General features: G+C 45.0%; 1 non-coding gene and 1 pseudogene across 1 annotated transcript; both read right to left on the bottom strand.

Moving 5' to 3' along the window:
• Positions 1-391: 391 nt before the first annotated feature.
• Positions 392-27,437, bottom strand: LOC135514323 (ubiquitin-associated protein 2-like; annotated as a pseudogene).
• LOC135514451 (small nucleolar RNA SNORD121A) lies at positions 14,666-14,741 on the bottom strand. The gene has a single exon (XR_010451680.1). It is a non-coding gene; the product is annotated as a small nucleolar RNA SNORD121A (small nucleolar RNA).
• Positions 27,438-27,642: the final 205 nt, after the last annotated feature.

Raw genomic sequence — 27,642 nt, 5'->3', positions numbered from 1 at the left:
TTTCCTTCTATGGACTCCGTAAAATGGTTGAAATTGCTGAGTTGATATTTTTTTGCGATTAGAGATGCAGCTGTAAAGGGTACAACTTGAGCATCTCCAGAGATCTTGCTAGGGTTTCTGAGGACGCGTATTGTGCATGTTAAGCCAATGTGAAATTAAATGGCTGCCAAGTTAGCGGTGTGCTCACTAGTGTCCGCCCTTCTGCAAGTGACACCTTGATGGTATGGACGATGCTTGAGTAAAGGTGTCGTGGTATATCTGGTCAATTAGAGCTCTGGTTTAAAAAAAAAAAGGGACAACACGACACACACACACATTTATGACAACATCCAAGACCAGCCTGCCTTGACAATAGTCCCTTACAGACAAAGAACTTCTGCGCAAGACAAAGTTACAGCGCAGAACTTTTATTTAGAGGTAAACGATGGTTAAAATTACATTAAAATATAAAATTTGAATGGGCAAGTCTTTGAGGGGGATCGATGCTGGGAGGGCACAGAGGCGCCCCCCCTCCCCAGAGCCCCCCCCCCACCAGAAACAGAAAACAGGGAAGAGATCTACAGCTACAAAATTGAAATGGAGTTTTAAAAGAGCATCAAAATAAGTGGGATTAGCTGGGTCACTGAGATGTGTATAAAAAAGGAGACAAATGCAGTTTGTTAATGAGAAAACCCTCCATCTGAGATGTCCTCATTTCATCAGTGGTAAAGCTCTATCCATTTCTCTATAGGAGTTCAGATTTTGCTGTAACGTCTTCCTGCAGTTTTGAAAAAGTGAACAAAAACGTCCTTCAAAAATAAAAATGCAGCCACCACATTTCTTGTTCTACTATTACATATACAGTATATATATTTATATATATAAATACATACATAAATATCTTACATGTACAACCAATTTGAAAAAGGGAAAAGAAAGAAAATGTAAGGACTTTTGGGGGTGAGGGAAGTTGGAGAAGGAGGGTTATGTTTGGGCAGTGTGTTTGTGTTTAGCTTCACACACAGAGCCTTAAGGATGAGTAGGACAGACTCCCCTAGGTGCCACCACAGTGCCCTTCAGTTGGCCCAGTAAGGGCTGCCATAGCTGGACTTGTTGCCCTGGCTCTTCTGCTGCATGCTGCTGGACTGGTTGCGCTGACCCGGACCACCCTGCAGGGGGGCGAGAGGGCACACACATACACCCAAGTCAATAGGGCGGGTTTCAATTGACCCACGTTTATTCAGCTAAAACATGTGTAAAGGAAACGGCAGCTACAGGAGAAACATTCTACAAGATTAACCTTTTTATCCGTCCGACAGGCGGATTTTTAATTTGGTCCAACTTCACTGCGAGAAAATGCTGGGAACTGTTTTGAGTAAATGATTGACAAATAGTTGTGGGGCACAAATATATGTGGGGCACGTGATGTCATCATGTAACTATAACGCTCCACTCCACATTCAATTCTAAATGCCTACTGCTTGCTAAATCAAATTTTACAACTATAAAAATAGTGCTCCTTGCAGGACAAGGATTATTTTGACTTTCAAGAATGCCTGAATTGTGTCGACCTTGCTTTTCTGGTTGGCTGGATGCAAGTTTCACCATAAAGACTAGTCTACAGGAGTGCTAGTTGAGCCATGGAGGCGTGGTACAGCTCCCCAGGAGACCATGCATATGGTGTTCATTAACAGCAAGTGGAGAATACAAGTCTACGGTGTTACCTGTCCATCTTGAGCGAGGTGATGGTGCAGCATCTGGGAGTGGGGCTGCTGGTGGGCAGGCAGGATGTGGAGGAAGGGGGCTGGGGCGTAACCGGGGGCACCGCCAGGGTTCAGGGGGCCTGTGCCCCCCAGGGCAGATGGCAGGCTGAAGGGAGGGGGGGTTCCCGTGTGGAAGCCCTGCTTATCAAAGGCCTGGGGGGGGGGGGGCAGAAGACCATTATATTATGTCATGACTGAGTATAATCCTGAACCTATCTTTATGACTCAATTCTGTGGTACTGAGGGTTGTGTGCTCCTCGATCAGACAGCTTTGCCATTAACCACAATTAATCCAACCAGCCGTTTAAATTGAAGTCTATTCGTTATTCTCAGACATGACTTAGCTGAAACGCCCAACAGCAACAACTGAACACCAGGTGTGGACTGACTCACCTGTGTCTTGCTGTACATTGAAGCACCCATTTCAGGCACCCCTCCACTGCTGCCCGAGCCGGACAAACCTGGAGCTGTGAGCGAGAGGACACATTAAACATGTCAGTTTGACCCTGTGAGGTGGCACGGCGCCAGTAGGCAATGTTCAACATTTCTAGTGAGGGAGTTCACCATTTCAAGAGTTAGTAGTGAGTGAGGTAGTATTTCTTAGTAGTGAGGAAGGTGTTTCAGAACAGTAGTAGTAAATCACGGCGGACAACAGTGAAGGAGGCGGGGAGGGGGAGGGGGTGCGTCCTGGGGCAGCCGAGTTCATTGAGTGTACCTTTCCCTGGGCCGCTGCCAGCTGATTTGGCCTGTGACTGGGCAGAGCCTCCGTACCCTCCCTTACTGTACTCCCCGCGTGGCCCTGAGACAGGTCGTCAAAAGCTGAGAGAGGAATGGAAGAGGACCAGGAGGGCCGAGTGAAGTGGAGGGGGAGAGTAAAAAATAAATAAATAAATAAAAAAGACAGCAGAGGAGGAAGGGGGAGAAGAACCGAGAGAGAGAAGCAATAAGGTAACTGGCTAGAATAGCATGTGAACAGCGACTATATCCGGCAGAGGGGGGGGCGGGGGGGACGGCATGCTCGCTAAGCAAGATCTCCCTCTCAGCCACGCACACAACAGACACACACGGTCTGATTTCAGGTCATCCTCTCACACATACCTGTTCCATACGTGTGCTGGCCGTAGCTGGGCTGATGCTGTTGGTGGTACTGGCTGGAGGGGTTCCCCAGGCCCATGTTGGGCTGCTTGGCCGAGGCTGGAGGCACAAAGACGGTGGGGCCGTACTGGAAGGCGTTGGGCACCCCGGGCATGCCAGCGTAGTAGGGCAGGCCGGTGTAGCCGTAGCCCGGGGGCAGAGGGGGTTGAGGAAGGCCTGGTTCTGGTTCTGCTGGCCCTGGCCTTGGCTCTGAGCTTGGGGGGGCTGTGAGGATGGGCCCTGTGAAAGGCTGGTGGGGGGAGCCGGGGATGACGAATCCCCTCGGCCAAACTTGGTCGCTTCACCTAAACAAGAGAGGGGAGAGATGGTGATCGATAAAAAAAAAAAAAATTTTTTTAAAAAGGCAAATGCATAGGAGGGAATGAGAGCCAAAATGGGTTTATGTTCCTGGGAATTTATCAATAAATTATTATTTTTTTGATGTGTAGTATTATTTTTAACTTTCACTTTATTTGAAAGCTAATCGAGTACGGAATACAAAAATCTAGTTTTCTAAACCGAAAACATTAAAAACTAGCCTTCGTATCCAATCAACTAGCTAAATGTTTGGATTCGAATACTAGCCACTTCTCTTCTCCTGGATAGAAGGCCGGACCAAAGACTAAGAAATGGCAGAGCCTTTCCTCCACTACAAGGATTCCTCAGAAGTTTTAGATTTTTTATTATTTTATAAACAACCCTGTGCAAGTAGCTCAACAGCCTTATGCAATACCAGATCTTCCGGAAAACATGCAGACCGCAAAGACAACGAGGCGGCAGGAAACTGATCAGCAAATTAAAAGTCGAGTGTGTGCAGTACAAGCACAACAGAGTTGGACAATACATTTTACTTGCCAGGTCTGCAGGCTATTGACGTCACCCACTCCAGTCCATACAGAGCACAGAGGACCAACCAAAATGCAATGACTCCATTTCCAACCAACGCCTCAACACGTTTTACACTCTACAATACATAAAACAAGTCTCCTCTTCCGTACGAGTACATGACAATGATATGATTTGCCTCACTGAAAGAATGTAGCAGCTCCACCTGGATACAAATGCATTGAAAAAAAGTGCACAGCCATATTTTAAACCTACAGATTGCTGCTCGTTCAGGCTATCGAGTGCCTTGGTTTTAAAATGACAAGCACCTCCTACCACCTCCCCAAGGCAAGCACCTCCTACCTCGGTTTTCTTAACTATAATCAAAAATATAAAAACGTAACATGCAACAATTTCAAAGATTTAACAGAGTTAGTTCATAGAAGGAAATCAGTCAAGTGAAATAAATTCATTAGGCTCTAATCTATGGATTTCACCTTACTGTGCAGGGGCACAGCCATGGGTGGACAGACTTGGAAGCTAAGCCCACCAACTGAGAATCCAAGCCCAGCCAATCAAAAGTCTTTATTACAGACAGAAGTACTCCTCGGCACCCCTCAGATGATCCTGCAGGCAAAGAAGCTGGATGTGGAGGTCCTGGGCTGGCGTGGTTACAGACGGTCTGCGGTTGTGAGGCCGGAGATGGTGCGGTTTGCACAACGCATCACAGGAGGCAAACTACCTAGCCTCCAAGACACCTGCAGCACCCGATGTCACAGGAAGGCCAAAAAGATGATCAAGGACACCACCCACCCAAGCCACAGCCTGTTCACTCCACTACCATCCAGAAGGCGAGGTCAGTACAGGTGCATCAAAGCTGGGACCGAGAGACTGAAAAACAGCTTCTATCTCAAAGCCATCAGACTGTTAAACAGCCATCACTAGCACAGAGAGGCTGCTGCCTACATACAGACTTGACCACTTTAATAAATGGAACCCTAGTCACTATTAAAGTGGCATTGTTTAAAGTAGCTTACATTACTCATCTCATATTTATATACTGTACCTCATACCAGCTATTGCACCTTGCCTATGCCGCTGGGCCATCTCTCTCTCACACACAATCTCTTCCCTCCACAGGCACACACACACACAGCAGGGTAGCCTAGTGGTTAGAGCGTTGGACGAGTAACCGAAAGGTTGCAAGTTCGAATCCTCGAGCTGACAATTTAACCCACTGTTCCTAGGCCGCCATTGAAAATAAAACTTTGTTCTTAATAGACTTGCCTAGTTAAATAAAGGTAAATAATATATACACTGCTCAAAAAAAATAAAGGGAACACTAAAATAACACATCCCAGATCTGAACGAATGAAATATTAAATACATTTTTCTTTACATATTTGAATGTGCTGACAACAAAATCACACAAATTATCAACGGAAATCAAATTTATCAACCCATGGAGGTCTGGATTTGGAGTGAAACTCAAAATTAAAGTGGAAAACCACACTACAGGCTGATCCAACTTTGATGTAATGTCCTTAAAACAAGTCAAAATGAGGCTCAGTAGTGTGTATGGCCTCCACGTGCCTGTATGACCTCCCTACAACGCCTGGGCATGCTCCTGATGAGGTGGCGGATGGTCTCCTGAGGGATCTCCTCCCAGACTTGGACTAAAGCATCCGCCAACTCCTGGACAGTGTGTTGCAAAGTGTCGTTGGTGGATGGAGTGAGACATGATGTCCCAGATGTGCTCAATTGGATTCAGGTCTGGGGAATAGGCGGGCCAGTCCATAGCATCAATGCCTTCCTCTTGCAGGAACTGCTGACACACTCCAGCCACATGAGGTCTAGCATTGTCATGCATTAGGAGGAACCCAGGGCCAACCGCACCAGCATATGGTCTCACAAGGGGTCTGAGGATCTCATCCCGGTACCTAATGGCAGTCAGGCTACCTCTGGCGAGCACATGGAGGGTTGTGCGGCCCCCCAAAGAAATACCAACCCACACCATGACAGACCCACCGCCAAACCGGTCATGCTGGAGGATGTTGCAGGCAGCAGAACATTCTCCACGGCGTCTCCAGACTGTCACGTCTGTCACATGTGCTCAGTGTGAACCTGCCCTCATCTGTGCAGAGCACAGGGCGCCAGTGACGAATTTGCCAATCTTGGTGTTCTCTGGAAAATGCCAAACGTCCACAGGTGGCGGTTGTGCTTACAGCCCAACACCGTGCAGGATGCCGGGCCCTCATACCACCCCCATGGAGTCGGTTTCTGACCGTTTGAGCAGACACATTTGTGGCCTGCTGGAGGTAATTTTGCAGGGCTCTGGCAGTGCTCCTCCTGCTCCTCCTTGCACAAAGGCGGAGGTAGCGGTCCTGCTGCTGGGTTGTTGCCCTCCTACAGCCTCCTCCACGTCTCCAGATGTACTGGCTTCCTGGTAGTGCCTCCATGCTCTGGACACTACGCTGACAGACACAGCAAACCTTCTTGCCACAGCTCGCATTGATGTGCCATCCTGGATGAGCTGCACGACCTGAGCCACTTGTGTGGGTTTTCGACTCAGTCTCATGCTACCACTAGAGTGAAAGCACCGCGAGCATTCAAAAGTGACCAAAACATCAGCCAGGAAGCATAGGAACTAAGAAGTGGTCCTGTGGTTATCACCTGCAGAACCACTACTTTATTGGGGGTGTCTTGCTAATTGCCTATAATTTCCACCTGTTGTCTATTCCATTTGCACAACAGAATGTGACATTTATTGTCAATCAGTGTTGCTTCCTAAGTAGAAAGTTTGATTTCACAGAAGTGTGATTGACTTGGAGTTACATTGTGTTAAGTGTTCCCTTTATTTTTTGAGCAGTATGTGTGTGTGTATGTGTATGTGTGTATGTGTGTGTGTGTATACATATATATATATATATATATATACACACTTAATCCATCTCTTTAGATGTGTGTAGTTGTTGGGAATTGTTAGATATTACTGCACTGTCAGAACTAGAAGCAGAAGCATTTCGCCACACTCGCATTAACATCTGTAAACCATGTGTTTGTGATCAGTAAGATTTGATTAGTTGATGTACTGACAAATTCTCTAAAATAGCGGAGGCGGCTTATGGTAGAGAAATGAACATTACAATTCTGGCAACAGCTCTGTTGGACAATCCTGTAGTCAGCATGCAAATTGCACACTCCATCACAACTTGAGACATCTGTGGCATTGTGTTGTGACAAAATTATGCACATTTTAGAGAGGCCTTAATAAAAAACATGTATTGTCTCCAGCACCTGTGTAACGATCATGCTGTTTAATCAACTTCTTGATACGCCACACCTGCCAGGTGGATGGATTATCATGACAAAGGATAAATGCTCACTAACAGGGATATATGTGTGCACAAACAAATGAGTGCACAATGAGCAAAATAAATTGTGTATGTAAGGAAATCTCAGCTCATGAAACATTGGTCCAACACTTGTTGCACGTTGCATTTATATTTTTGTTCAATAGATTAACCTCTATGCCACACCCTCGCCAACACACATTTGGAAGACTAACATCCATGTTGACTCACACAAGTGCTCTGTGGCTGCCGACTTAACTTGCTGGACTGGCTGAACTTTGTGCAACAGGTAAATGCTCCCACCCACAACCGTGGACAACACACAAAACAGACCTTATTATCACTGGCGATGTCACGGACTTGGCTGTCATCGAGCGAGGCGTCTCTGACCGCTCAAACTACTCCCCACCAACTAAAGGGCACCATTAAATCCGCGACCTGAGGAAACTCAACCCATTCCTCTTTCAGGAACACATCCAGCCCACCTTTGAGTCTGACTGTAGTGAGCGGGCCCTTGAAGACATGGTCAATCTGTACAACAGCACTCTCACTTATACCCGGAACATCCTTGTGAAGTAACGTGCCAACGCTCGCCTCCTTGGTTCACACAGTCCCCCCCCCCCGCCCGAAAATCCCAGATCCTAATCGCAGATCTATTGTCTGGGGCTAAGTAAACCTCACTTTTCATGTAATAACGTCATGACCATCATATTAGGGAAAGAGGATCATTTTGTACAGGTACTGAGAGTTTAACCAATCCCTTGGTTAGAGGATACCCAGGATCATTTTTATGTAGGACTGAGCAGCTCAGTTCTGGTGACTTTTTAAAAATGTTTTATAAAAGGGACATTCTACTCCAAAAATGAAAATAAATTAATGCCGACACCACCTAAAATATAATTTCCACCTCTAGAAATGTGCCCAACAACATGTTAAACTTGTTAATTCATTGTAACATATTGGACCATGTGCACATAGCCTATGCGTGATCTATAATATCAAATGGTCTATGAGCAATAAGCATTATCAGCTGTAGCATCATGGCTATAAAATGTACATAGGCTGAAGCATGGGGTTCGTCCATCTGTATTCACCCCATTGGACACTACATCCTGATTGTTATTATAAACAGAAATCATTATTCACATATATATATATATATATATATATTTTTGTTTGTTTGTTTGTTGTTCATATTGTTTTTAGGCAACGCTGCTCTCAAAACTGTTTTCCTGTGATCCCATTAAGAATGGTTGTGCATTGGACAGACTTGACCACTTGTCCAATGGCTCTGGCAAGGAATATTTAGCTCGGATAGAATACACGAGCCAACTTGGTAAATAGGTCAACTATTCTACTATGGGGTTGTCTGAGTTTGTTTTAATATCATTACATTGCAAAAACAGTAGCAGTGGAAAGTGCCACCCTGAGCGATAAAGTACAGGCTTTGAATGACTTCGCCAGCCGCTACAGGAGGGTACACACCGCTGTCTGAGGTGAACGCATTATAACATTTAACTCCCATCTTAACATCAGATGGTCATTAACCAATCACGTGTGTCAGTTCAGCGCACATTCATTTGGTGGGAACATATTCATTTCGTAGAACAGACACGCTTCTGGCTATTAGGCGAAGTCACCTCCAAACGCTCTCCCTGACCATGCACCTCCATCATTGGGACTTTTTTCCCGTCTTTTTCTTAAATACCAGCCATAAAAGCCACTTCTACAGACTAGTTTTCACAGTCCTAGTCCCAGTGTATTTAGCACCCATTGCACTACTGCCATTTCACCTGCCTTCATTCTAAATACATGTTATTTTTATTGTCTAACGTTTTCCCCCCACAGTAGAGTTGAGAACTCACAAAAAGCGATATACAAATTAAACATATTCTTAAATAGTAAGTATGAATCGTTCCATGGCGGGATGGGGCTGAATCAGCTACTTGTTCAATTCATTAGAGGAGATGGGAGATTCAGTCATTGAGGTGGTCCACAAATTAAGATTCAGCTATGTGCTTGTAACCATCATCATCTCCATATTATGGTGAACACACAAGAAATGGTTCTGGCCTCAGAGATTTGTGCATTTGTAAACGAGTGTGCAACAAGCGTTACCTGAGTATGGATTGTTGGCTAGCCCATCTCTGCCAGGCATCGTTGCCGCTGTACCAGGGAATGTGACTCCATAGTAGTCCTACAGAGGGATGGAGAAACACACCAGCTTAAACGAGAGACGGAAGGAGAGAAAACTAACACCACCAAATAAAATCAGATTCCACACAGGAGATGGGAGATTGTCATTGGGGCGGTCCACATATTAGGATTCAGCTATGTGCTTGTAACAACCATCATCATCTCCATATTAAAGACGGGCACAACAGACAATATTAATCCTTAACATTTATTTATGCCTGGTCTATTAAAACTACATCTAAACCAGAGACCATACGAGAGTCCATCTGGGCAAACAGAAATGTGTGCTGCATTGCTCTTCATCGACACAAGGGATGTTCCATGTGTGAAAGGTCACTCACCATAGGCAAACGAGACTGAAGCATCTGCAGGTCCTCATAGCCATAGATCTGCTTTAAAACAGGACAAAGACCAAATGAAAACAGGTCCATTGATACATCTCAACTGAAATAGTCAACCACAACTCGCTAAGCAAGAACCAAATGGCGGGCTAGATAGAAAGACGAGAGCGAAATGGATGGGAATTCATTAAAAAAAACAAAAAAACAGCACACGGGCACACAAGAGGACAGAGTGGTAGCGTAGTTACCGGGTATGCAGGAAGCAGGCCTCCAGGGCCCATAATGTACTGATTGGCCAACAGAGGGGGCACTCCTTGGGCCAGGTTAGGGGGGGGTTTGCCTGTGGAACATCAGAATGAGAGAGGAAGAGGAGTCAAATTACACTGGTCACAACGGTCAAATAAGCAGAGGGAGTAGGACAGGGTCTCCCCAAACTCTGTCCCCAGGATCCCAAAGGGTGCCCGGTTTGTTTTTATCTAACACCACACAGCTGATTCAAATGATCAACACTTGATTACTATAATCAGCTGTGTAGTGCTAGGGCCAAAAACTAAATGTGCACACCTTGGGGTTCCGGGGACAGAGTTTGGGAAACCCTGGAGGAGAACATTAAGTGACCGTAACAAACCTATGTGTGACGGCAGGGTTCTCCTGGACTCACCCGAGGTGGTGGTCAGCAGAGGTTGGGCGGTGCGCCCAGCGGGTGAGAGGGCGGCGTTGCCAGTCAGACCAAGTCCTCCGGGGCCGTGCATCATGCCATTGGAGCTGCTAACAGCGGCGTTGATCGATGGGCCCGAGGAGGAGAAGGCGTGGAGACTGCTGTTCTCCTCACTGGTCATCTGTATGGTAGGGTGGGGGAAGAGTTAGCCTGACAGAAGCTTATCTTTAAAACCGGTTGCCCTTTTCCTCTCCAGCGTCTGTGCTTATTTAACATCAGTCCCTCGGTGATCAACAACCATAGACACACACCATCTAGGAAGTGTTTTACATTAGCCCAAGAAGAAGAGGTGGTGCTTACCGTGAGGGAGGAGCTAGTGGAGAGGGCAGATCCTGACGAGTATGTACTGGTCACATGACTGGAGAGAGAGCAGCAGAGAAAACGGGTAACGTTAACCCAATGAGTCCCACCGTAAAGCAAGTGCATTTGACCTCTAAACCCCTTTTAACCCCCCCCTCAAATTTAAGCTAGAGATATATTTTAACATTTGATTCGTCTCAATCCACCGCATCCGCCGACGTCGCACTGTGGCAGAGCTAGAGCGGTGTTTGACTATGAGATATAACGAAAAATCGGCCTCCTCACAAAATCTGTAGTGTCCGAACGGTTTGGTCTACAAACTTATGACCCCTTCTATGTAAAGATGATTCTCACGAACACGTGTTCTTCGTTTTGCTCGACGACCCACACAAGCGTCTTGGGACTCGTCTGAAGTCGGTACAGCCAACCTGCCAACGTGTCTGTAGCGTCCGAACAGTTTGGGCTGCACACTAATATGACCACTCTGTGGAAAGGTGACTCACGAACATGTTGGTTTTGTTTTAGGAACCCACAGGCCTCATCTGAAGGTCCCCCGGTACCAGTTTAAAAAACATATGAATTGAAGTATATGGAGACTGTTTAGTGCCAAAATAAAAAAAAGGTTACACCCATAAAAAATATATTTAAAAAATCCACATACACCACCGGTCAAATGCTTTGACACACCTACTCATAAGGGCTTTTCTTTATTTTTTTAAAACTATTTTCTACATTGCAGAATAATAGTGAAGACATCAAAACTATGAAATAACACATGGAATCATATAGTAAACCCCCTCCCCGAAAAAGTGTTAAATCAAAATAGATTTTATATTTGAGATTCTTCTGCCTTGATGACAGCTGTGCACACTTTGCATTCTCTCAACCAGCTTCACCTGGAATGCTTTTCCAACAGTCTTGAAGAAGTTCCTACATATGCGGAGCACTTGTTGGCTGCTTTTTCCTTCACTCTGCGGTCCGACTCATCACAATTTGGTTGAAGTCGGAGGATTGTGGAGGCCAGGTCATCTGATGCAACTCTCCTTCATGGTAAAATAGACCTTACACAGCCTGGACAATGTGTTGGGCCATTGTCCTGTTGAAAAACAAATGATAGCCCCACTAAGCCCAAACCAGATGGGATGGCGTATCGCTGCAGAATGCTGTGGTAGCCATGCTGGTTAAGTGTGTCTTGGAGTGTCACCAGCAAAACACCCCCACACCTCCATGCTATACGGTGGGATGTACACATGCAGAGATCACCGCTTCACCACACGCAGGTCGGAACCAAAAATCTCAAATTTGACCAAAAGACATCTCAGACTGGCAAATAAAAAGAAAAGATTAAGATTTTTATTTTGCCTGCCAGTCAGATATGGCTTTTTCTTTGCAACTCTGCCTAGAAAGCCAGCATCCCGGAGACCCCTGTTTACGTTGAGAATGGTGTTTTGCAGGTACTATTTAATGAAGCTGCCAGTTGAGGACTTGTGAAATGTCGTTTTCTCAAACTAGACACTAATGTGCTTGTCCTCTTGCTCAGTTGTGCTCCCACCCTTTCTATTCTGGTTAGAGCCAGTTTGTGCTGTTCTGTAAAGGGAGTAGTACCCAGCGTTGTACAAGATCTTCAGTTTCTTGGCAATTTCTCGCATGGAATAGCCTTCAATTCTGAGAACAAGAATAGACTGACGAGTTTCAGAAGAAAGGACTTTGTTTCTGGCCATTTTGAGCCTGTAATCGAACCCACAAATGCTGATGCTCCAGATACTCAACTAGTATAAAGGACCGTTTTATTGCTTCTTTAAAACAGCAGAACAGTTTTCAGCTGTGCTAATATAATTGCAAAAGCATTTTCCAATGATCATTTAGCCTTTTAAAATTATAAACTTGGATTAGCTAACAATGTGCCATTGGGACAAAGGAGTGATGGTTGCTGATAATGGGCCTCCGGACGCCTTTGTAGATATACTGTAAAATAAAAAATAAAAAAAGCAGTTTCCAGCTACAACAGTAATTTACAACATTAATGTCTACACTGTATTTCGGATCAAGTTGATGTTATTTTAAAATGGACACATTTTTGTTGCTCGTCTTTCAAAAACATGGCCATTTCTAAAGTGACCCCAAACTTTTGAACGGTTGTGTATATATACTGTATTTCATACCATCTATTGCATCTTGCCTCTGCCGCTCTGTCATTGCTCATCCATATATTTTTATGTATATATTCTTATTCCATACCTTTACTTAGATTTGTGTGCATTAAGTAGTTGTGGAATTGTTAGGATTACATGTTAGATATTGCTGCACTGTCGGAACTAGAAGGACAAGTATTTTGCTACACTCACAACATCTGCTAACTATGTGTATGTGACCAATAAAATTAAGATTTGAAATATATTTTGATTTTTTGGTTACTACATGATTCCATATTTTTTATTTCATAGTTTGTCTTAACTATTATTCTATAATGTAGAAAATAGTAAAAATAAAGAAAACCCCTTGAATGAGTATGTGTTCTAAAACTTATGTGTAGTATATACACGTTTCCCGATCTCTCAAATCTCATACAGACGCTGTAAAGGGTGGGGGGGTGACTCTGTTCCATGTTGGTAATCTTATTCTATGAGTTTGTATGAGCTAATAGCAGTAAGGCCAAACAAAAATGTTAATCAAATATATATTTTTAATACTTCTAGATTTCTTAATTAAAAATCAAGTAGTTAAATTATTATATTTACAGCAATTCCATATAGCTTGGTAGGCTTAGACTGCAGCGAGTTAAACATTGTGTGTTTGGATTTGTCCATTTCTTCTGCAGCCGTAGACACCATTAGTTTGTGTGATTAACACTAGAGCACTGTTTGAGACAATGTTGGACCCCGGAGGGGCCCGGGTCTTAAATTATTATTATTTTTTAAAGGCTGTTACGTCCAAATGGTTTGAGCTCAAAACCGAGACTCTCACAAACATGCTTTGCCCGATGACCCTCAAGCTCATTAGAAGGACTTCTTCTGGACAGATCACAGGAAATCCCAGGCCAGTGTTCATAACACTGTAATAAGCTCACAGTTGCTGTCACAAACACCAAACAGTTGTTACTGATTAGTTGGATATTCATTTCCCAGCAAACAATCTGTACTTACAACATTCATATAAATTCATTTTTATCAGGTTGGTTTGGTGGATCTTATTTTTTCCAATTGACATTAGTCAATAAATCTCATGAAAGCCACTGTTTATGTCAAATTGTGTGGTCTACTAGTAGCCCTGGTTGTCCTGAAAATAAAATGGCAAAACACTTCATTGTGAGGCTAAATATAAGGGCTGGACATGTAGATAAATGAAAGGACAATGTTTCCTGGGGTCTCAGGACTGAGAGGGTTAAAAAGGGTTGAACCAACCGATAACAAGGACTTCAATTCTACCGAGTCAACACGGGAGATTCAGTCACTGAGGTAGTCCATATATTAAGATTCAGCTATGTACTTGTAAATATTATCATGAGAATGACTAGGGGGTGAGTTATGGGCTTACCTGCTGAGGGATGGCAGGGGGGCGGACATGGGGGCCGGGGAGGGAACATGGTGGCCACTTTCACTGCTCATGGGGGGCGACTCTGGCTTTTGGGTACGAGAGGCCAATGTCGTTGCTGAAAAAGAAGAGAGAAACCGACAGATAAGCAAGCACGCTGGACTCGTTTTCTTGTCTTAAAACATGAACTAAGAAAACCTTTTTCCTTCAAAAGGGTTTCTGTTTTTGTCAACCACAAATTCTCATGGGTACTTACAGTCCTGTGGGCCCTGTGTCCTCATGCCACAATAGCCATTCTGTGAAAGAAGACATTGACACTCAGAGGACCATCTGATTTCACTACCAACGATACGTCCTGTATCAGTGGCCACAAGCCTTTTGAAAGGGTGTTCTTGGGCATATCGTGCTGTTACAATTTGTAAGTCGCTCTGGATAAGAGCGTCTGCTAAATGACTTAAATGTAAATGTTACATTAAAGTTCTAGTAATCTTAAAATCACGCTTAGAGTCTTGAAAATGTCCATTGACCATAGGAGATTCAGTCATTGAGGTATTCCACATAATAATCAGATATGTGCTTGTTACCATCATTATCTCCAGGTTTACGAGTGACAAGTCGGAGACCGTGTCTATAGTGTGGGTTACTCACGGTGAGGGGGGCGGAGGGGGCGTCTTTGCTCTGGGAGTAGCCCAGGTGCGAGGGCAAGCTCCGCGGAGGGCCACTGTCCACTCTGCTAGACGAGGGGTTGGAGGAGGGCGGAGCGGCGCTGGGGAGACCCAGGGAGGGGGAAGGCGTAGCACTGGGCAAGCCCAGAGACGGGGAGGGGAAACTGGGGTCCGACACAGGAGGCATGGATGGCAAGCTGCCCAGGGGCTCACTGCAACAGAGGGAAGAGCTAGTGTGAGACAAGTTCACCTTGGCCTGTACGCTCACACAACAGTGAGACTAATTAGGCTAATTATTTTGTATTTATTTGAAACACACCTGGCAGGTCCAGGTTTTGAGAACAAGCTAATCTGGGGTTGAGGTACGGCTGTGGAGGCCGGCTCCCTGGCAGACTCGGCCTGTTGGCCCATGTCAGTCACACTGGGCTCCGAGCCAAAGTCCAGAGCCCCAAATTGCACGTTGAGACCAGACACGTCTGCCGAGCCTGGCATCTCCACCGCAGACGAGGGGATCTGAGGAGAGACAGCGAGAGACGTAATCAAAGAGGGTGAGGGACATTTACACATGAAATCACATCAATGTACATACGCTATTCACAGTGTGATTAATGAGCACACTGACATTTCAGGCCCAATGTGTAAGAGCATGCAAAGTTACTCACTACTTGTAGATGTTTACAAATAGAGAAACAAACACTCCTTGTATGTACCCTCTGAGTGAGCAGGCAGCCTCTATTCCCTCCCCCCACACACACACACACGTTTCCTAACCTTGGAGGGAGGTGGTACTCTGCGTCTTTGGGTCTTGATCTGCCTCTGTGGGGGTTCAGCCATGGGGGCCTGGTGGTCGAGAGCCAGCTTGACCCCGGGGGAAGGCGGGGGCCCGGCGTCGTAGTGGCCGTGGCCTGGGGGAGTGGGGACTGAGGGGGGAAGAGACAGAGGCTCTGCCTGGGGCAGAGAGCTCTGCTGGGCCTGCTGCTGCCGCTGGGCCAGTTTGCTGAGGACAGGGGATGGTTCCGGCTGCATCTTCAGATCCACTGGAGAAGACCGAGAGAAACCGACAGAAGGGTTTACGGTGGTATTGGGAGTACAGTAAATACATGCATGAAAAACTTATGCCAGTATGGCTGCTGGTCCGAAATTGCCTCCCTTCTCCTTCAATGTTTGCGCCACCACCACTACACTGCTTAGACTCATCAGATCTGGAGTTAGGACCCAGGGGATTGGACTAGGAATTAATAGGGCCCGGATATGTGCGGCTGCTTTTACAACAGAACTCTGACTTAAGGTTCTTGGTGTACCCTGATGCTTCTCCTCCCACTGGGGAGGGGGGGGGGGGGGGTAGAAAGAGAAGTTGAACAGAGTGATAATGTACTGGGGGGGAAAAATGCAATTTGAGGACAGAAGGAGATTCAGTGAGCGGTAGTCCACATCAAGTTTCAGCTATGTGCTTGTAACCACCATCTTCTATTCGACAAGCCGATAGACAGACAATGACGTACACACACTTGAAACTTGATTTCCGTGTGATAGTACCTGCGTGTGTCTTAAGTTGAGAGGTTGGAATTGGGCCATGCTCCACTCTTGGGGCCTTGAATTCACTTGCGGAAATGGGCGAGGGGACTTCAACTGCAGGTGGACCGGATTCTTTGGCGACACTGCCGTTGCCCGCTGTGACCAGCTGCTGATTGGGCCGCGGGGCGAGCCGGGGCCCGTTGAGCTGTTCTGGTATCCTGACCTCATCCGGGGCTGGCTTGGGCCCACTCAGAGTTCCAAAACCAGAGCCCAGGACTGAGGACTGTCGTGGGGGGAGAGAGTTGATAATGTGAGTCTGAAAGCATTTCCAGGCGTCTAAATTCACTTGAGAGCATAATACTAGTGTGTATGTATAAGAATATGAATGCGTGTAACCATGTTATGGGCATGCGTTCGGCTGGCTGCCTCACCAGGGCGGCGGGGGCGTAGCTGTTGGCGGCGGCACTGGCGTAGCTGTGTGTGGCGGTGCGAGTGCCATTGTGATGGGAGTTGGTGAATACAAGGCTCTGACCCCCGAGGCCCTCGGCGGCGGGGGGCTCCATGCCACCCAGCTCAGCCTCCACGCCGCCCGTCTTGGGCAGCAGCAAGCCTAAGTCCACACTACAGAGGGGGGATAAAACAACCAGCAGTTTACAATGGGACACTGAATGCAAAGTGTTGTGTTGTACCCAGATACTGCTTTGTCACGATTAGATATCACTTCAATTTACTTACAATGCGTCTCATTTATATCTCAATGAGAAGTTGAGCAGAGTGAGAATGTAATGGAAAAATAATGTACTTATAGGACAGAAGGAGATTCAGAGATTGAGGTAGTCTACATATTACGATTCAGCTATGTGCTTGTAACCATCATCATCTCCATCATTTGTAAGGCCGGTACAGAGAAACACATAGCAAACCCAGCCAATGTACTTTTTTGTTTGTATGGTGAGAATTCATGCTAGCAGGGAGAGCCAGAGGTACTCAAGTATTTCATGGGTGTAAAGTGCGCTTTTCTGTGGTGAGCATTAGATTGGAGCCCTTACTTGTGTCCAGGCATGATGTGGTTTGCAGAAGCAGTGAACACTTTGGTCTCAGACAGCTGTTGATAAAAACAGAAACATCAGGAAGAGAACCTTTGTTGTGTGTGTCTGTGTGTGTGTGTGTATCCACTGCAATATAAAGCCAAAAGTGGCAAACACTTACATCCTCATTCCAGTCTTCCGCAGCCCAATCTTCTAAGGTGCCTCGCCATGTTCCTCCTACGCGGGTAGGAGACAGTAGGGGTACATAAGTTAGACACGCCTTCATGCCTGGCCTACTCTGGCTAACAGAGCTCAATCAGCACAATAAAATCTGGGTTGTGTTCAAAAGGCACCTCTAAAGAAAACGCATCACAACGGAAAACAAAAAAAAAGTGTTTCTTATTGGACAAATGTAGGTAGACATTCCTGTGTTCTTCCCGAATGAACACAGCCCTTGTTGTTAACTACTACACTTTAAAGCTCTAAAACATGTAACTTGTAACAACTTGTAAAGGAGTGGGCCTTCATTTCACACCTCAGGGAAACCCAGTTGGCCATCTAAAAATCAACTGGCATGCCAGAAAGGTCTCACCTGTTCCATCGTCGATCCCCTCAGTTTCCCAGGTTTCCTGGCGAGACGCGCCCGAGTTGGCATTGTAGTCAGCAGGGTTGAAGAGTCTGGAGGCAAAGAGAGGTTGTTTAGGGGTTTGTCTGTGTGTTATCATTAAGTCGACATTATTCAGCCATGCTACGTTACAGTGAAACAGCCACCCACACACTAAAGACCTCCTGGATACCGGGCTGAATAGACATGAACAGCGGGAGACAAACGGGTGGGCTCTCCTGTATAGGTTTTTTCCAACTCACCCCATCCCCTGAGAGGAGAACCGGCTCCCACCAGCTGCTCTTCCTCTGCCGCGACCCCCCGACCCTAAGGACACACACAGATACACGTCTGACCTCTGCTGCAAGACACACAAACCTCTGTCTAATAACCACATGTGAAGTTTGTGAGTAAAAAAACACACACAAAAAACAGACATACGGTTTCCGCCCACGTCTGATATGTTGCTTCAAAAACACACAAGCATAGGTTAGAGGGGGGCATGTTAATAACGGGCGACTCCTACGTCTATACCGGTAGAGAATTTTGAACGTTACTTGCTTATCAGAAATCAGTGTTTAGACTTTAGCTTGACAACAGCGACACAATTTGACAGGCTTTAGATCAGTATACGAGAGCGGGCTTCGCCTAGACTGCTGAAGTTAAAACGTATGACGAAACACATCTAGAGACAGCAACTGCCGTCATAGGCACCCCTGACCCCACCCTCACAGTATGCACGTCTGTCTTTGACTGTCCCAACCAAAACAACCCCCCCCCCCCCGGCACCCTGTCCCGAGCAGCTGCAGGACAGTACATTTCACACGTTGTATGGCACTTGTGGTAATAGCTGGGCGACACAAATAGACACATTGCCAACTAAAATTCTACACCCACCCTACTAGAAGTACAAAATGCCCACATCACATGCCATTTTGGGGAGACAAGGGCCCCGTAGAGTAGAGAGTAGGTTTTGCAAAACTAAGTCAGGGAGGGTTATTGTGGAGGCTATTGTAGCATACTGCATAGTAGTGGAATCTTATTGTGTGGCACACAGGACTCTACATTGAGAACATTTTGGTAGTACATGCGCATAAATATTTCGCTGTGTGAGCTATTTTTATTTTTTATATTGTTTTTATTATTCTGGGTCTTTTGATATAAAAAGACCCAGAATAAAAAAAATGTTCTAATAACTAGGCTTCGCTGTAGTATCCTAAAGAAAGGTGCCGGTCATGGTTGCACCATTGCCACAATGAAAACAGATGCGTTTTTCTAGCCCAATATATGTCACAATTAACCAGCTCTACATATTTCCTCTTTCCATCACACATTGGCAGGCCACATTTTTCAATCCATGTCGTGGGCAATTCTAAAACTAGGTCGACTCGCGAGCTGCTAATCATTTGTTTACACGTTGTTCAGTTCTCTAGCTACTTAACCAGTATATTCTAACATTTGAGGGCACAGAAATAAAGGAAAAGGGGATATCTTCTTCAGGAGATCAATGACCATAGCAGTGAATGAGGCAGACTGATCTCTTGCATGTTGTCAAACCTTTTTTTTTACATTTTTTTTTTAAAGAGTGTACAATTTTCAAAGTACGGCAAGGATACAAACTAATGAGGGCGCACAAAGGTGCCATTTTTCGCACCGAAACAATGCTAGAACTGCAAGAAATGTGCCTATTTTCAGAGTGAGGTCATCACAAGCCCAGCGTTTCACTAACGACGAGATACTAGGCCAAGTGTCACGATACCAAACACATCGTGATACCACAGGGTTCCCATTGCATCAAAGCTAGAGAACGTGGCTACATTATTTTCTTAGTACCAGTAACACTCACCTCTGCCAGCAACGCCTCTACCCCTGCGACCACGGTCTGCCCCTCTATCTCCAGGACCCATTTCAAACACATTCTCCTCTGACCGCACTGAAAGGTAAGGGGGAGGGGACACACACCAAAAACAAATGACATTTGTCAACACACTCGCAAAACAAAGAGGCGATTTAACAGTTTCCAGAACATTAAGAACACCTCTTTCCATGAGAGACTAGCTGAACGCTGTGCTCCTTTATTGAGGAAACCTGTTAAATCCACTTCAGAAATCAGTGTATGTGAACGGGAGGAGACGGGTTAAAGACTCATTTTTTAACCTTGAGACAATGGATTGTGTATGTGTGCCATTCAGAGGATGAATGGGCAAGACAAAAGACTTAAGTACCTTTGAAAGGGGGATGGTAGGTGTCCCTAGGGCTGTGGCGGTCATGAAAATGGACTGCCTGTCTCACAGTAATTGACCTTTAATAAACAAACACGTTTAGCTAAATCCATACACCTGGTGCCTAGGCTGAGGTCTAGTTCATTTATAGCAGACAAGATATGCTTATAATTCCCATTATATTGTATGATTTTAGTTATATGAATACAAGTGAACATACAGCTGAATAAAATAGAACGGATATTTATCAAATGATTGCCATGGGAGTGTGCACATTGAGCGGCTATTACATGTGATGTAAAAAGTGATTTGAAACAGGTCTTAAACGCTTCATTTAGAATTATTTAACAACCTTAGTGATAAAGCGTAGAATGTCTTGGAATTCAAAATATGGGCAGCATGATGCAATTTGATGATTGATGATTTGAAAGAAAAGTCCAAGGCATTCGCTCGGTTTCTGGCCTAGACTGCACCCGCAGCCTGTCTCATTCCCAAGTGAGAATATTCTTCTCACCCATCAGACTCGTCGCAATTTAATATTGTCTTTACATATTATCCTAATAAATGGAAAACAATTTCACACATTATTAACGGGCCATTATCAGGGCATGGCATTCGTATGCACCAACTTGGTAATAGCATATAGAATGTCTGTCCGGGGTTGCCAGTAGGCTACTCCACATGTAAAGTGAATCATTGCGCATTAGGAGTTGAGAAATAAATATATTATGACTGGAAAGCTGAGATCTTCCCTTTAAGACGCCATCAAAACTTCAGTACAGCAATGTTGCGCAATGACTGGACTTGAAGTAAAATAAGTGTTTCTCTATGCATCAACCAGCTGTTTGAGGAGCTGCCTCTGTCTGTGCGACAGACCTATTCCTCTCAAACTCTATGCCAGGGCTCTCCAACCCTGTTCCTGGAGAGCTACCCTCCTGAAGGTTCACTACAACCTCAGACGTCTATAATCTGATTCAGTTTAGTCCAAATGGCTACCGTTGCGTTTGGCTTAGAGTTTGAAACAAGATCGACGTAAAAAAAAATTGGATTGCTACTTTAAGACGGCAGATTTTGGGTTCTAGCAAATAAAATTGTTTGCGTCATTTCTAATCCCCCTTATTCCACCACCCCTCCTCTGATTAGTCGGACAACAATACTTCCACTTACAGCTATTTTATTCACATCTACAGCGCATGCATAATGATTGCCTGATTTCATCTTTCTGCAAGTGCTGGATTTTCACCCACAGCAGCCAATCCACCATTCAGTGTGATCTTAACTCCAACCCTCCGGTGTCCACAGTATACCATTTTGCAATACATCCCTCCGAGGGTCTTGAACCTTCCCAGTTGTAATTTTGTATTGAGCATACACCTCCATACACTTGGTGACACGTGACAATTTTACCGTTTACAATGTCTTCATAGATATTATACACAATTTTTCTAAGAAAATGTGTTTTACCCCCTCAATACATTTGAGTTTAGTCATATTACTTGCTGAAATATATTTGATCTGCCTTACCTGGAAGACGAAGATGCAGCCAACTCTGTAAGGCTTCATTTACACTAGCTGTTCCCATAGACTTTAAGTCATTGAGCCATCAACTATCTACTTAAAAGTGCATCTCGGCATGAAAAATCTACAGTACCCGTCAAAGGTTTGGACACCTACTCATTCAAGGGTTTCTATTTTTACTATTAGCAAGTTGGTTAGGCTACTCAGCTCCATTCCTTTACAGAGCACAGTTTGAATGGTTACCGTGACTCAACGATCACGTCGAATTTGACCACATTCGCGACTCTTGACCGTCGTTGTGGCGGTAATATGGTCACTAACAGCCCTAGGAGCCCGGCTCTCACCTTCTCGGCTACGGCTGGTTCCACGGCCCCTCCTGCTGGGACCCCCGCGGCCCCGGCTTGCCTCGCGATCCCTCTTCTCTCGGTTGTCCTTCGTCTCAGAGGGTCCTCCCTCCTTCCCGGGGCCTCGCGCCTTTTTCCCAACTGTCTCCCAGGAGGTCTGAATGACAAAGAGACCTTATTGCAAACATAACACTCAAACCTGAATAAGCAAACATGAGTAATAGGTTGTAGATTTTGGTTATGAGAATACTTTGAGAGCGCAAACTTGGGACTGACTAATAAAGTAGTTAAAGAGTCTACCTGCAATTGGAATTCATTTTTGTAGGTAAGTTAATGATGTATAGATCAACTGTCATACTCTATAAGAACACAAAATACAAGCCAATTTAACGTCATAGTTTGTAAACAATGTAATTGTGATCAAACACTGTTTAGCAGGGCACTCCAAACCAGTCCTTGGAGAGCAACCCTCGCGTAGGTTTTCGATCCAACCTTAAGTTGTAAACTAACCTGATTCAACCAGCTAATTATTAGAATCGGGTAGGCTAGATTAGGGTTGCAGCAAAGACCTACAAGACAGTAGCTCTCCAAGTGCAGGGTTGGAGAGCGCTGTTCTATATAGGCTGAAAACATGATTTAAACTATCATTTGGATCTCATGTATGGTCAGTACTAGCATCCATAACAGTCTCTAAATTTGAGAGTGGTTACACTTCTCCAGCCCCATCACTCAGCCGTTTACCAAAACAGTAGCAGGGTGTTTGCTTTGTGGGTGTTTGAACTGCAGATTGCCCCTTCAATTAGAGTTAGTGTCACTGGATGTGAATTCATGTGTCAGAGCGTGGATGCATGTGAGCGCCTGCGGTGAACCTCACCGTGTCAGAGGTGCTTTCCAGCAGGAAATTGATGGCTCTGTTGACATCCTCGTTGCAGTCATGGAGGGCCACCATACACTCATCTTGGGTCTTCCCAGTCACCTCAATCAGCTGTGGGAATACACACATATGATCAGCACTTGGCGACAGGTAACATAGCGGTTAAGAGCATTTGGCCAGTAACCAATAGATCGCTGGTTCAAATCCCCGAGCCAGCAAGGTGGACAAATCTGCCGTTCTGCCCTTGAGCAAGGAAGTTAATCCCCCAACAACTTCTCCCCAGGTGTAGAGGACAGTGATTAAAGACAGGTTGAGGCTAGACACGGAAGACACATTTCGGTTGAATTCATTCAGTTGTGCAACTGACTAGGTACCCCCTTTCCCCAAGAAGACAATTTTTTACTGCCATTTAATAATTATTTACAAATGTTTCCATTGAAACTACGGGAAATGGGCCTCCAAGTGGCGCAGCAGTTTAAGGCACTGCATCGCAGCTGGGATTTCCTAGTCACGTCGCACTCCAGCGAGTCCTTGTGGCTGACCTCAGGCGCACCGCGGGCTGACCTCGGGCGCCTGCGGGCTGACCTCGGGCGCCAGTTGGATTGGGTTTCCTCCAACACATTGGTGCAGCTGGCTTCCAGGTTAAGCGAACAGTGTTTCAAGGAGCAGTGCGGCTTAGCAGGGTCGTGTTTTGGAGGACACGTGACTCTTGACCTTTTCCTCTCCCGAGTCCGTAGGGGAATTGCAGCGATGGGACAAGACCGACTTCCAATTAGATATCACGAAATTGGGGAGGAAAAAGGGGTAAAAGTACAAAAGAGGAAAATGAATAAAAATCCCCTTGAATTCACAACGTAGCTGTCGGCAACGGGTTGGGTCTCACGGCGAGTTCCTTTCCGACGATTAAACATTGCACATGTACTACCATTACTGTATCCCAACTCCACCTCCAAAAGTTGCCATTTCCTTCTCAAAGTATTGCCAAACAGGATTTCGCTGCTATCACTTGCCTTTCTCTGACACATTTTTCTAACCGTTAACGGCACTGACAGTGGAGGAGACTCCCGGTGTGGACTCCATTTCTGAGTGTCAACATAGCAGAATCGACTCCTAAGATTGTGTTTTTGGGACAGACCACTTAGTTGCTGTACTTCCATAGCAAATTAGACAGGGATGGAGTAAGAGGGGCACAGTATAGGCAGGCCGGCCACCAGGCAGAGAGCAAGAACCGTACACTAGGCTCATCTATCGGCTATAGCCGTATCTCTCAATTTCTTGGCTTGCAACTTCAGTAAAGCAGGGCCTAATCAATGAATAGGGTAGGATATTCTAGCCGCAACAAAACAAAGACTGAACAAACTCGCATCATTAGTAAAAAGAGCGTGGGCTGTAATCATTAGTCCAAACAGTTTGGAACTAAAACAAGAGTTTCAATTGGACAAAGTGAGGTAGGTCTCGGCCGTTTAGTTGTTTTCTTACTTCGTGATACAGAATGTGAGTAATGAATGCGACCCAGGCGAGCCAGCCCGAGAGAAAGAGGTGGCACCACGGACTGTCTTGGTAATATGCATCTGGGAATGTCTTGCAAATTCATCAAAGTATACTTAAGTTCACCTCTTCTGGTTTTATTTCAAATTAAAACATTGCGCAGGCCTTTATCGTGTAGTTAGACTAACCGAGAAAATAATATATTTTGTGATAACTGCGCTGTGATTTTCATTATGTGAGGAATTCTTAACTTTAAGGATCCAAATTTAATTTAAATGTGCCGATTAGGGCAGTGAACGTGTGCACATAAAACAACTCAGCAGTGCCGACAAACGCACTCACAAACACAAAGAGGACACAAACAGACATGTGTGGGATGAGTGTGCATTGGTACTGTACTTAAAAATCACAGACTGCTATACAAATGCCATGTTCACAACATCTTTCACACACTGTCCTCACCTGTTTGACCTTATCCTCAAAGTCGGCATCATTTTTGTCGTAGATCATCTGGGCAAGCCGAATCTGTTCCGCTGTGGCCTGCATTAAAAAGAAGAAGAGTAGTTACACCCAGGTGGCCTCCATTTGTTGTGTGTGTGATAAGACTAAAAGGCGATAAGTACATATTTCAAATGTGCCTATGATGGCAGGAATAACATGAGAAAAGATCATGCGACCCCTGGGTATGGTATAAAGGCTTGGTGGGACATTAAGTCAAGTTGGCCGAGGTATGAGTATATGTAGCTGTCGAAAAACATTCAGCGGTTACATTCACCCACAGCTGGCTCCATGTGAACTACAATTCTTGTGCTGTGTCTTAACGTTTAGAAACGGCAATAACAAATTGTTTTCAAATGGTTTGAAACATATGCCGATATGGCCTTTATCTAATCTTTCAAGTGAAAAGATGCACTTATGGTACCAGTAGCATAGTAGAAAGGGGGGGGGGGGACATAACTGATTTGACGAAGTGCAGGCAGACATAACAGAACACTTAGAAAAAACAATTTATCTGCACACTGCAGAGCTCCCAATGCAATGGGTTAATCAAATAACATTTTTTTTTAAATCCATTGCATCAGAGCTATAAGCGGCTACATTTTCTTAGTACCAGTAGCAGTCACCTCTGCCAGCAACCAAAAGTACACTGTACAGTGTTGCTTCCCTGAAATTGTGTATGAAACTCACCTGTATCTGTTTTTGTGGCTGTGTGGTTTGTGTGGTGGTGGGCAGCGCTCTGTCTCGAGTTCCTCGAGCTGGATTGCTGACCACTGAAGTCATCATATACAGTATATACAAAACAATGTATGTACAAAATAGAAAAATCTGAAACAGAACAACGGAGGGGAGAGGCAGTCAGTCAGATGGACATCATAATCATTTCAACCTCACTGGACTACTTGTACTGAGTCTTGCTTTTGTCGTCAACTTTGCCTGTGCCATGTAAGACTATAACCCTGTCCATCGCCCCTCATGTTTAAATTTAGACATGGGGGGGGCTGTTCTGGTGTCAACTTACATCTCTCATGCACACATTCAAAAACATTCTCACAAACACAGATGTAATGGTCAAACAAGCATCACTCATACACCTGGCTACAATTAATTTTATTGAATTAAATGGCAGCTATAAGTTCTGGCAATGTATAAATAGTTTTGTTGCTCTGTTGACAGTGGCGAATGTGGATTTGAAGCTAGCGTTCAACATTATAGCAAGGCATTCAAACCACAGCGCCTCGTCCAAATCATGGGCAGCCATTTGGGACTGCCCAAAAAAGTTCAGACGTGCCAATGGTTCATGACATGTGCCCGTGAAGTTACTAAAAACTACTAACGTTTGCCAGCTAGCTAAATTAGGTATCGCTATTAACGGAATGCCAATCGGATACATGGCCTAGCTAGCCAACTAATTTACAAATTAAGTGTGATTCTGATAATCTAATGATAGTGCGTAGCTGGTTTGCTAGCTCTCGTCTAGCTAACAAAGCAGCTGCCATTGTTGTTGTGACAGCTGTGTTCTCTAATCGGGGTGGGTACACAAATGAACAAACCGGATTCGGTTACCTAAATAGCCAAGCGTCCTTGTAATCGAGAAAAAAAATTGATTTGTTAGCTAGGTTCGCTAGCTATTTCCAGAAATAAGAGCATCCCAAAATTAGATTGGTTGAGCACTTTATTATTTTGATGATTCACAGTAAAGACGATGACTTAACGTTGGCTTGCTTGCTAACGACGCGTTAACGTAGCTAGTTATAACGTTAACATTGCCAATCTATTCTTTGTTCACATGTCTAAAGTAAGCTTGAGCATAGACCAAACGGTCTGCCTCGCTCTAATCGTTAAATAGATAACATTAGCTAGCTAAAATGTTAACTATAGTAGCTAACCTCATGATTAAGCCCATAACGCCCGTTTGATAGCTAGCTAAGTATGCTACCGCTGATAACTTGGTTTGCATTCACAGTCAGAGACCGAAATAAACAATTTTGGACGGAGCTCTTTGTGTAAACGGCTAATATTAGCCAGTTAGCTAGTACCCCTAGCTAATGATTTATGATAATGGTCGCTCTTTGAGGAACAGTCGCCCATACACTGTACTCCACACACGTGGACTAATAACATTACATTAAAGAATAACATGTAACTAGCAACGTTATAGCTACAAATCGTATACAATACTACAATGTAACCTGCTAGAAGGAAGTGTGGACATAGCTAGGTATTTGACCCGTGAGTTATCTGGCTAGCATGCTAGTTAGCATACATTTTTAGCATTTGAAAACGATAGCACAATGTGGAGACGCTTGAGCTAACTTAGCACTGAAGTGGCTAAGCTAACTGGCAACGTGAAATTATGGCTCGGTCTATCTATTTTCGGAGTATCACTACAGTAAAGTGGATCCACCGTATTTTTTTGTTTATGATTATCATAACAAACCTTTTTCTTTCTTTACCTGCTAACACGCTTCACTCAGCCAGCAGCAGATGCCGTCACGTGACACACCGCGCCGTCGTTCAACCCCGAATAACCGAACCAGCCACTCATAACAGGTCTAGCAGATCAGGTTGTTTTACGCACTCTACTGGTGTACGTGCTCGCTCCCGCCACCTCGGAACGCGGTGTTGATAAGTCAGTGGTTGGTTGGCCTCATTGGCATTTGATATGGATGGCTCTTGTTGGTATTATGCCACCTGCAAGCTACTTATGACGGCTCAAGGGAATCATCTTCTGTTCATCCTTATC

Source organism: Oncorhynchus masou, chromosome 25 (genome assembly GCF_036934945.1).
Source record: "Oncorhynchus masou masou isolate Uvic2021 chromosome 25, UVic_Omas_1.1, whole genome shotgun sequence".
Lineage (NCBI taxonomy): Eukaryota > Metazoa > Chordata > Actinopteri > Salmoniformes > Salmonidae > Oncorhynchus > Oncorhynchus masou.
Note: the sequence above shows the minus strand (reverse complement) of the source record. Positions and strands in the feature narration are given on the sequence as shown.